At 40.0% G+C, this 9,436-nt stretch overlaps 1 long non-coding RNA gene across 1 annotated transcript in view; it reads right to left on the bottom strand.

Annotated features, from left to right (window-relative positions):
- Positions 1-8,373: 8,373 nt before the first annotated feature.
- Positions 8,374-9,436, bottom strand: part of LOC107836100 (uncharacterized) — a 2,787-nt gene continuing 1,724 nt past the window's right edge. Inside the window, exon 3 of the long non-coding RNA XR_001661943.1 lies at positions 8,374-9,074. This is a non-coding gene — a long non-coding RNA (uncharacterized LOC107836100). The remainder of the gene's footprint in view (positions 9,075-9,436) is intronic.

Here is a 9,436-nt window from a genome sequence, read left to right as displayed (position 1 = left end):
TCGCCGCAGCGCGATAACCCGCCCGCTCCTCTGTTCCCGCCACTCTGTTTACGCTCCCCACTCCGTCACCAACCCGATGAGGTAAACACGTTGGCCTCCTGCTTTTGGAAATCAACTGAAGTGATGATTTGTCTGCGCGGGCCCCGTGGCGCGGTGTGGTGGAGGGCCTGAGGAGCGCCGTGGCTGCCCTCGGTCCCTCCAGACTCAGATCTGCTGATGAAATGCTCCTCGACTCATCAGAAGGTTTCTGATCCACCGTGCAGAGAATAATCTGACACCCGGACCAGAGCAGTTCCTCATCCTAAACCCGGCAGGTGAAAACACACCTGTTCTCCACCTCTTGACGAGGATGTAACCATGGCTGATTGTTTTCAGCAGAAAAACAAAAAGATGTGCAATAAACAAACTTCACTTTTTACAGTAAATCAGCAGATGAGTTTAACAAGCCAGGCGCATCAGTGATTCTTTTAGAAGGATAGTACAGTAACATGTTTTCTAGATATATTTTAGAAATACTCTTGATTTTATTCATTTATTTAAAACATGTCCAAACATTCACAACATTAACTATTTTCATTTTGTTCCAATATGTTCCATAAGGAGTAGGTGGAAGTTATAAGTCCTATCCCTTTGGATGACTCAGTTTAATATCTGCTGGTCACTATTTACACTTTCTTATGGCAAAACCCTGAAAGACAGAAACTGAAACATGGCAAGAATATTTCTGTATTTTATGAAGTCATTTCTGAACTGAATGAACACAAACACTCTCCTTCTCCAGGGTTAGAAGGGTAATTTTGTAGATTTGATAAATAATTCAGGTTTTTATTTCACCTGCATTTATTTATTAGATGAATTAATCAATCATTTTGTTTCCACTTGAAGCCAAACAAATTATTTCAAGTGAGGCTGCCAACTATCTCAGTTATTATTGATAATATCCAGCAACATATAAATGGTAAACACGGATTTAAGTGGTTTATTAAAAGGAAATCCTCAACAAAGCTTTTGAGAAATATGTTTGTTCTCATGCATAATTGTGGATTTTTAATTGTCGTTCTAACAGATGTGAGGAATGAATTTTTTCTCCATCAGTTTTGCAGAACCTGCATTCATGAATAAACTGAAGTGCAGTAGAAACGTCTGCAGCTGAAACTCCACTCAGTCCAGGTGAACGCAGACATCCTCAGGCGGAAAAATAAATCCATTAGATGGGAAGTGGGAACATTAGGACCGGCCTAATTGACTGCTTGATGCACTCTAAGAGAGGAAAACTCGCTTTAGCTGGATGTGAACGCAGTGAAACCTCAGGTTATCGGCCAGCAGTGTTTATGAAACATTATAAGATGGTTTAGTTTTGAACTCTGGACAAAAAAACGAGTTGACACTTAAAATGTCACTTATTAAGACTAATAATGTAATTTACTGTATAATAACAGTTTGTTTATGTTGACAAACTGACATAAAGATGACTGATCCCCTTATTCATGACAGTGATGTTTTAATCGATGCTCAGACCAGAAGCTGACGTTTTGGGGTCAGACTGTAACGTCGGCAGAATACCTGACATTATTTGCAAAAAGCACGACTGAGCGGGTTTCTGTCAAAAGGGCCTGAACCCAATCCTCCCATCTGAGCCGTAATTTCCCCAATAACTGGGTCACCCTGACACCGAAACGAGGTGTGATTTATGGGGAACATTAGTGCAGAAGTGTTCATAACAGTAACAGGAATCCAGGACAGTCAAGGAGGATTGCAGCTGATTGTGTCACATGAGGAGACAGAGCTGAATCCGGCTTTAGGTCCGATCAGGGTCTTTAAAGCTTCTGGTCAGTTGTTGTTCTTATATTCGCCATCAAGATGATTTAATTAACATTTTTCTGAAGAAACCTGGTTAGGATTCTGACACCCAAATGGATTATGAATCTGTTTCAAGTCTCTTTTTACACCATGAAGGTGGTGAACGACGCCTGATTGGCCGCAGACTAAAGGTGCATTCACACCAGCCATGTTTAGTCGGCTTTAATCGAACTCCAGTTTGTTTAGAAAGTTCGGTTCGTTTGGAGAAGTGTGAATGTGTAATCGAACTCTGATGTGAACCAAAGAAACAAACTGGCCCGCCTAAAAACCTCAGTATCTGGCGTGGTTTGAATGCATATGTGGACACAAGCAGACCAAAAGCAGGAAGTGGACTACATTGCAGGGCATTCTGGGTAAATGAAACTAAAAGGAGAAATGGCTTGTAATCTTTAGCCCAAGACTAAAGAGAAATCCTCCAACTGCTAAAATCTGACGCCACTCCATTGTTGGATTGAAGAAGGAAGTTGCACTTGGTGTCTTTAGAGGCTTTTTGTTGTTTCCTTCAGTGGTTCTTGGTGCAGCGCCCCCACAGGCCAGGAGGGGAACAACTTGCTCAGCAGGTTTGGATCGTTTGACACAACGCAGTGTGAAAGTGAACAGCAGCAGCTGGAAATGGAACCAATATTGGAGGTTTTGTTTCCGATGGAACCGAGCCAACCGGACTATCAGGAGAAAAACAAAACGCTGCATCTGGTTTGTTGTTTCTGGATCTCACAGGTCAGGCGCTTCATTTTTTACCTGCTAGAACGTTTTAATTTTTCCCTGTCATAAAGCAAATCCTCAGAATCTCCTGCAATTAGCCACGGAGTCCCGCAGGGCTCTGAATTCACTCCTCTGATATTTTCTATATCTGACTCTCTTATGTATTTATTTTACTGTTCCTTTCATTTCTTTGCAGATGATTTGCAGCCTTAATGTTCAAAATGAGTCTGGTACAATTAGACTCACAGTCGGCTGATCTAAAACTACAACATGAAAATAATTTTTGAGCAAACAAACCACAAAGAGGACAACCAGGTCTGTTTTTTACAGTTTGAAGAAAAAATCCAACAGGCGCCAGGTTTGAAGATGTTGCTTTTAACTGGAGATGAAATGATTATTGAATCAGTTATTGAAATATTCAGCAACTAGTTTAGTAACTAATTAGTTGTTAGCTGGAGGATAGAAAAAAGGACATTTGCTGAAAGAACAACACGAAGTTGTAATTAAGCCAAAACTGTAAAATATTTGTATGTATTGTATTTACAATGATGACCATGCTTTCACTAAAGGAATACTGTTACTATTATTTTAGCCAATTAACAGTTTATTTATTTTTAATTAAAAAAGAACTTGAATTATTTGTTTGCATCTTTCAAAGTATTAATAATATTGCATCAAAATGGTAAATGGTTAAATGAAAAATCTGCAGAATGTTTTTTATTCAATTAATGAATTAATCATCAGAATTATTTTAGTTATTGAATAATTAATAACTAAAATAATTGCTAGATGCAGCCCTACTTTTAACATACATTGTGGAGCGTTTTACCAGAGGAAACATGTTCAATCAATGTTTTTATCATAACTGTCCATTTGCTTTATTTAGTGAATAAGCGTAAAATACTGAATCGTTTTAGATTTTATTGATTTACTTTTAGTCCTCTTTTCAAACTCTCACTAAAAACAAAGTTTGTTATAAAATCCATGCATGGAATAATGTGAGTGTGTAACACCTTGGAGGAGCAGGAACGCGCTGCGCTCCAGTCTGCGGCTCATAACTCCCTCACCAAGCCGCCGAATGCGACGCGCTTCAGTAACCATTTACTGAAGCATGTGCAGAAAATGACTCAGACTGAAAGGAAAATCTCCTTCTAAGAAAAACAATAGTATCAGCGCTTTCAGCCGCCCCCCTGCTGGTTAAGCATTAATTTCTATGACTGATATCTCTCCACATCCCCAGCTTCAGTCTGAAACCGCAACGCTTCCTGAAAACAAACATTTTAACACAACAGACCTGGACTAAAGGGGGGATGTTACTGAGAAAGGCAGGATGATTACTGCGTTGCCAGTTTGGAAGTTCATCCTACTGACGTCGTTCTGAAAATCAACATCAGTCCAGCTGTTGTTCTGATGGGTGGGATTTCTGCTGGTGTCAAAATAACGTTTGTTAGTTCAGCAAAATAATACACCAAACAAATTTACATGAAAATGTCAAAATTCTCACAGAAACATAAAAACAAAACCCTAAATAACCATCTGTCAGCAAAAATCTTGGCTTGGGAATTATTACACTTTAAACATAGAAATAAAATGGTGGTTGTTGGTAAAATGTCAAAAATGATAAGTTTTTTTTAAATGTCAGGAAACATTCGCGGCTCTAATAGTTTTATTTAGTGAGACTGAGAGTAAAAATGGCTGAAAAACCTCAGTAAGTATTCACACCCTGCTGATATTTCCACAGCATTTTGTAATTTGTCTTCAAAAATGATCAAATAAATTATCCCACTAAGGTCAACATTTGAACACTGTTTTTGATAACTGCACAGGATTTTATGTTGTGATTTTGTCCTTACTCTATTTTATTTGTTGTACATTTTCATGCTTTTATTTTTGTGTGAACTAACATGCCTTGACTGACTCCTGTTTGATGACGCTCTGTTTCTCCAGACGCTGTAAATGGATCCAGTTTCATCGCTCGGTTAGCAGCGATCAGGTTTTGTCCTTCCAGCCTCTGTGGAAAGTCATGTTGCTCTGAATATGAAGTGCTCTCCTCTGTTCTCAGCCAGATGCTCCCTGTTATCCTGGAGGATGCAGAAGCAGCTTTTTCTGTCTCCGGCTGATGGAAAGTGATTCAGCTTTCTTCGGAGGCTCTCCACCTCGTGTTGCTGCTTTCTCTCATGCTTTGATCTGCTGCTATCCAGGACTTGTAGGAATCAGTGCAGGATTCTTCACTGCGACCCGCCGCCGTCTTTCCCTGCTGAGCTTCGCTGATTCCTGTCTGATGTTCACAGAAACAGAAGAATGACCTGAGTTGTGTGGAAAACTACTGAATTTTCTGAATTACTGGAAGTTAAATGTTAAAATGAGCTGGTAGTAAAGAGAAAAAGTAATTCAATAAGTGGATGAATCTTTTTTTTAACATCACAACCCAAAATCTTCAAAGTGTTTCATTGTATTTCATGCTGTGAAGGAGAACGGGCGCTGAACTTTTTGTTGGTGCAAAATGTGACGCATCTTCCCATCTATTCTGATATTTCTAAACATAATCCAGCAAAAATAATTTCATTCAGAACTGAAGATAAAAAGCTGCAGCATGGAGACCAAGCAACTCAGCAGCAAAGTGTAAAAATAATGTCCTCAAGTAAAAGTAAGCTGCTTTCAAGCAATTCTACTTAAATACCAGCAAAGTTTCCAGAGTGAAATGTTACTCAGATAAAAGTTTCCCACTAAAACTTCAGTAAAGAAAACCAGGAGGAGCTCTGGTTGCAGTTCAGCGGCGTCAGCAGGCGCCGAGGAGGAAACATTTCATTCAGTCATCCATGTTTGAGGCAAAATGTTGGAATCAACATGATTGATTTTGTTCTTTATTTTATTCATTTATATGATTTTTACTGTTTTGCCATTGATGTTGTGAAACTGTTTCTGTGTTTGTGTTTCAATTTTCTTTTTCCTCCAACTTGCTGCAAGGAGAATTTCCCTAATTGGAAAATAATAAAGTAATATTAACACTGACACAAATAAAACGGTGAACTTCTGCGCTGTGGCGTTTAGTTTGAGGCGACCCGCCTCTGTGTTGGACTGAAACAGGACAGGTTTCTGCCCAGCTGCCTGGATCGAAACCGCTTTGGTTGTTCCCACTGGAATCACATTAAAAAAGATCCGACACGGCCCAGATCTGAGCGCTAACTCTTATTCTAAAAAGTTACTTTACCCAAAAGAAATCAGATTTTCTTCTACATTAACCTGCAGAGTGAACGAAGCCTGAAGTTGCAGGACGGACTTTGATAATCCTGTTTTAGAGAAACTGGTGGAGGTTCACCTTCCAGCAGGAAAACCAGCGAAACACAACCAGAGATACACCAGATGGTTTAAATCAAAGATTCACGGCCTAGTCAAAGTTCAGCTGATGTTCTCAGATGTTTACCTTCCAAACTGACTGAGCGGGAAATGTTTCAGCCTGTAGACATTTAAATCTGACACATGCAGATTTACTTCCAGACTTTTAGTCACAAAAAAAATCCAAAAAGTGTCTGGAAGCAAAGATTAACAGAGTAAATCTGAGCTCATTTAGATTTTTATGGTATGAAACAGCAAACAGAAAAACTCCACCGGATGCAGACCAATTGTCTGGATTTAAAAATACATGACCTTGTTTAATTTGCCGTCTCTGGTAGGAGTCCAGGAGAGGCTGCGTTCTCCAATTAGCCTGATTGCTACAGACACTGATAAATAAAGACCTTCAGCAGAAAGTTCAACAGTAAGCTGACGTGCAGCAGTTTTTCTCCGAGCTAGCTGAATAACTCACGGTGAGATCAATGGTGGAGAGGCTTCTTCCATGAGGAGAGGCTCATTCAAACTCCCCCTAAAGAGCCATTATTTACCGCTCGCTCACGCTGGGACAAATGAAGTCAGCATGGGCCCATTACTGCGTAATTAGAGGAAGAACGAGACAAATATTTAACAACACAAGCCTTTGTGCTCATTAAATCAGCCTCAGAAAGGAGATCACAATGATTTCCAACTTTATATGTGGAGATCAGCTTAGAGTCACTTATTACTGAAATAGCAATGATAACTTAATTTATGCTAGATTGTTTTTGTACAAAAGCAGGAACATTATTATAAACTGATGGATGTTGGAAGTTACATCCAAATTTTGAGTAAAAAAAAATTCCTAATTTTACAAACAGTTATCAGAGTTTTTTTTCCAATGAGCAAAGTTTAAAAGAACAAGGGTTCCCAAGTATCTTTTTAAGTAAAATGCCAATATGATAAAAATAAAAGAAACAAAGCATGAATAATAAAGGAAAATACTTTCTGTTGTGCTTAACATTTTCAATTGAAGGAATTTAACTTTTGATTAATTACAAAGATTTTAATATGTTAAAAATTGTATCTCAACCTTATTTTTTAAATTTTATTTACTAATGTTCTATATGGAACCTTTTATATTTGTAGGTTTCCAGTACAGCCATAAATCTGACGCACAAGCTACATCCGCTAACAGCAGTGATGTGACGAAGCAGCTTCTCTCGGCCCACTAGGGGTTAATTTCTGCTTGTAAAACAATCTCATTAAAACACTGTTGTTGTTTTCAAGTTGTGCTAAAAGCAGTTAGCCTGTCAGAGAAGCTATTCAAGCCTAAAGTAGCATCTCAATGCTAACATGTAGCAACAACTAACGCTAATGAATAACAGATTAAAAACAATTTATTTGTTGTTGAGCTCTTTACGTCTATATATTCAATAATTTAGCAGCAGAAAATGGTTTTTGATTTGAAAATGTTTCTTATTTTATAGATTTAAACTGAGTCTCACCACTAGAAGATATACATTTATAACAGAGAGAGAGAGAAGGTCCTAGCTGTGGTTCAGATAAGGAGCACCACAGTTAGTTTTCCACTGGTGTCGAACGGCTGACTGCTGTCTGACAGTTTATTTAGTGCAGCGGTCCAGAACCAAACATGGAGGCTGAAAGGTGGCCGTACTTCCTGCGTGTGCAGCGTCTTTAATGTTCCCTGCTGCTGCCGGCAGCCGTGTACCAACAGCAGGATCAGAGGCAACGGCAGCAGAGATCAGCGGCCCTGATTATCGTCATTATGATGATCGCTGGCTTGATCAAAGAGAAAACGCTCAACTGTGTTTTTCTGCCTTCACACTCGTTTTCATTCAATTCCTGGTATCCATGGCAACATATTGTCCAATGTGGACCTAAAATCTAATCTTAGCAGACAAGTTGAGGACAAAGGCAAAAGTGTCAGGCCTAGAAAAACCTCCAGCAGATAAAGGATATCTGGAAGTAATTTATTTAGGAAGAGGAACCTCTTATCATCTGTTTTACATTTTAATTTTCAGCTCTTGGGTTTTATGTTGTTGCTAATAAAATGTAATTTTGACTGTTAAATTGTTTGTGCCTTGTTGTTCTTTATGGATTCAGCCAGAGAAATGGACACAAATTGTGTCTTTGAGAAAGTAGAAAAGTTTCCCCGAGGTTCAACTTTATGTTATTTTCTGCCAGAAGAAGCTTTCTGGATAAAAAAACCCCCCAGGAAGTGGACTACAGCGCAGGGCATTCTGGGTAGCTACAACCAAAGCTAATGTGTTAGCCTAGCGCTAGCAGCAGAAATGGCTCCTGGTCTTTAGCCAAAGACTAAAGAGAAATCCTCCAACTGCTAAAGTCTGACGCCTCCATCTTGTTTCCATCTGGTGAAGAAGGAAGTTGCTCTCAGTGTCTTCAGAGGTTTTTGTGTCGTTTCCTTCAGTGGTTCTTGGTGCAGCGCCCCCACAGGCCAGGAGGGGAACAGGCTGGTTTGACTCAGAGCCACAGCAGATGGAGGTGGAGCAGATGTCTACCGGACTACCAGCTGGGAAAAATGCCCTAAAAGTACTTCAGCATAAAGCCAAGATAACAACAGGTTGACTTCTGGACCCACCCAGTCAGAACCTGAACTTAAATCCAGTAAAGTTTAAAGGCACATTTCAAAACTTTGAAAAGAGGATAACTTTCCAGCTGTGGTGGATGTTCCTGTGGAGCATCAACAGTCGTGAGACTGTCACACAGCGACTGTCTTCAGTCAGAAGCCTCTGCAGATGAGCTGCGACACAATCTGCTCCCTTCCATCACCATACAAAGCGACTCTTTGAAGATAAGCTTACCTTAATTTCTTTTTGGAATAAATAAAGTATCCATTATTTAAGTAACTAAAGGAAAACTGGTGTTGTAGGGAACATTAACCTGAGTTGGTCTGACTAAAGTTAAAGTGGTGGTTTGGTGGCGACGCATCTTCCTTCTTCTAATTCAGACTCTGTGTTTCTCCCTTTTCTTACCATTTCCAGGTTTGTTTGCTCGCACCTGGGGAGGATTCCTTCCCCTCCATCCAGTTCTCAGCAGCTGATCAAGCGCCACAACATCCCCCATAATCCTTTGCTCTGCTTCCATTTGATGTCATCTTTTCCTGGGGATTAACACAGGCGCCCTGAGGGGCTGCGATAAGCGCAGCTTCTTAGAACAGCCTAGTCAATAAAAAACTGAATCAGGATCCTTAAAAGTTTCACTTACAACCCCAACACACACACACGTGCACACACACACACACACACACACACGCGCACACACACACACACGCATGCACACACACACACACGCAGACACACACATGCGTGTGCACGCAGTTGAACACGCACAAACACAGATCGACCAGGACAGGCCAGGGATGAGCACACCCCATCTGATCTGTGGCCCGTTCATTCATTAGACCCATGCTCCCCCCTATTGATTTCAGCTTAAGTAATGAGAAAGCTTATCCAAAAATCTTTAGCATTTGGGCTCCAACTTAAGGGAATCGATGGGGCCATTTCCCATTTTGAACAGCACA

This window comes from Poecilia formosa, unplaced genomic scaffold, assembly GCF_000485575.1.
Source record: "Poecilia formosa unplaced genomic scaffold, Poecilia_formosa-5.1.2 Scaffold39, whole genome shotgun sequence".
NCBI classification, from domain to species: Eukaryota; Metazoa; Chordata; class Actinopteri; order Cyprinodontiformes; family Poeciliidae; genus Poecilia; species Poecilia formosa.
This window is presented reverse-complemented; position numbering and strand designations above follow the sequence as displayed.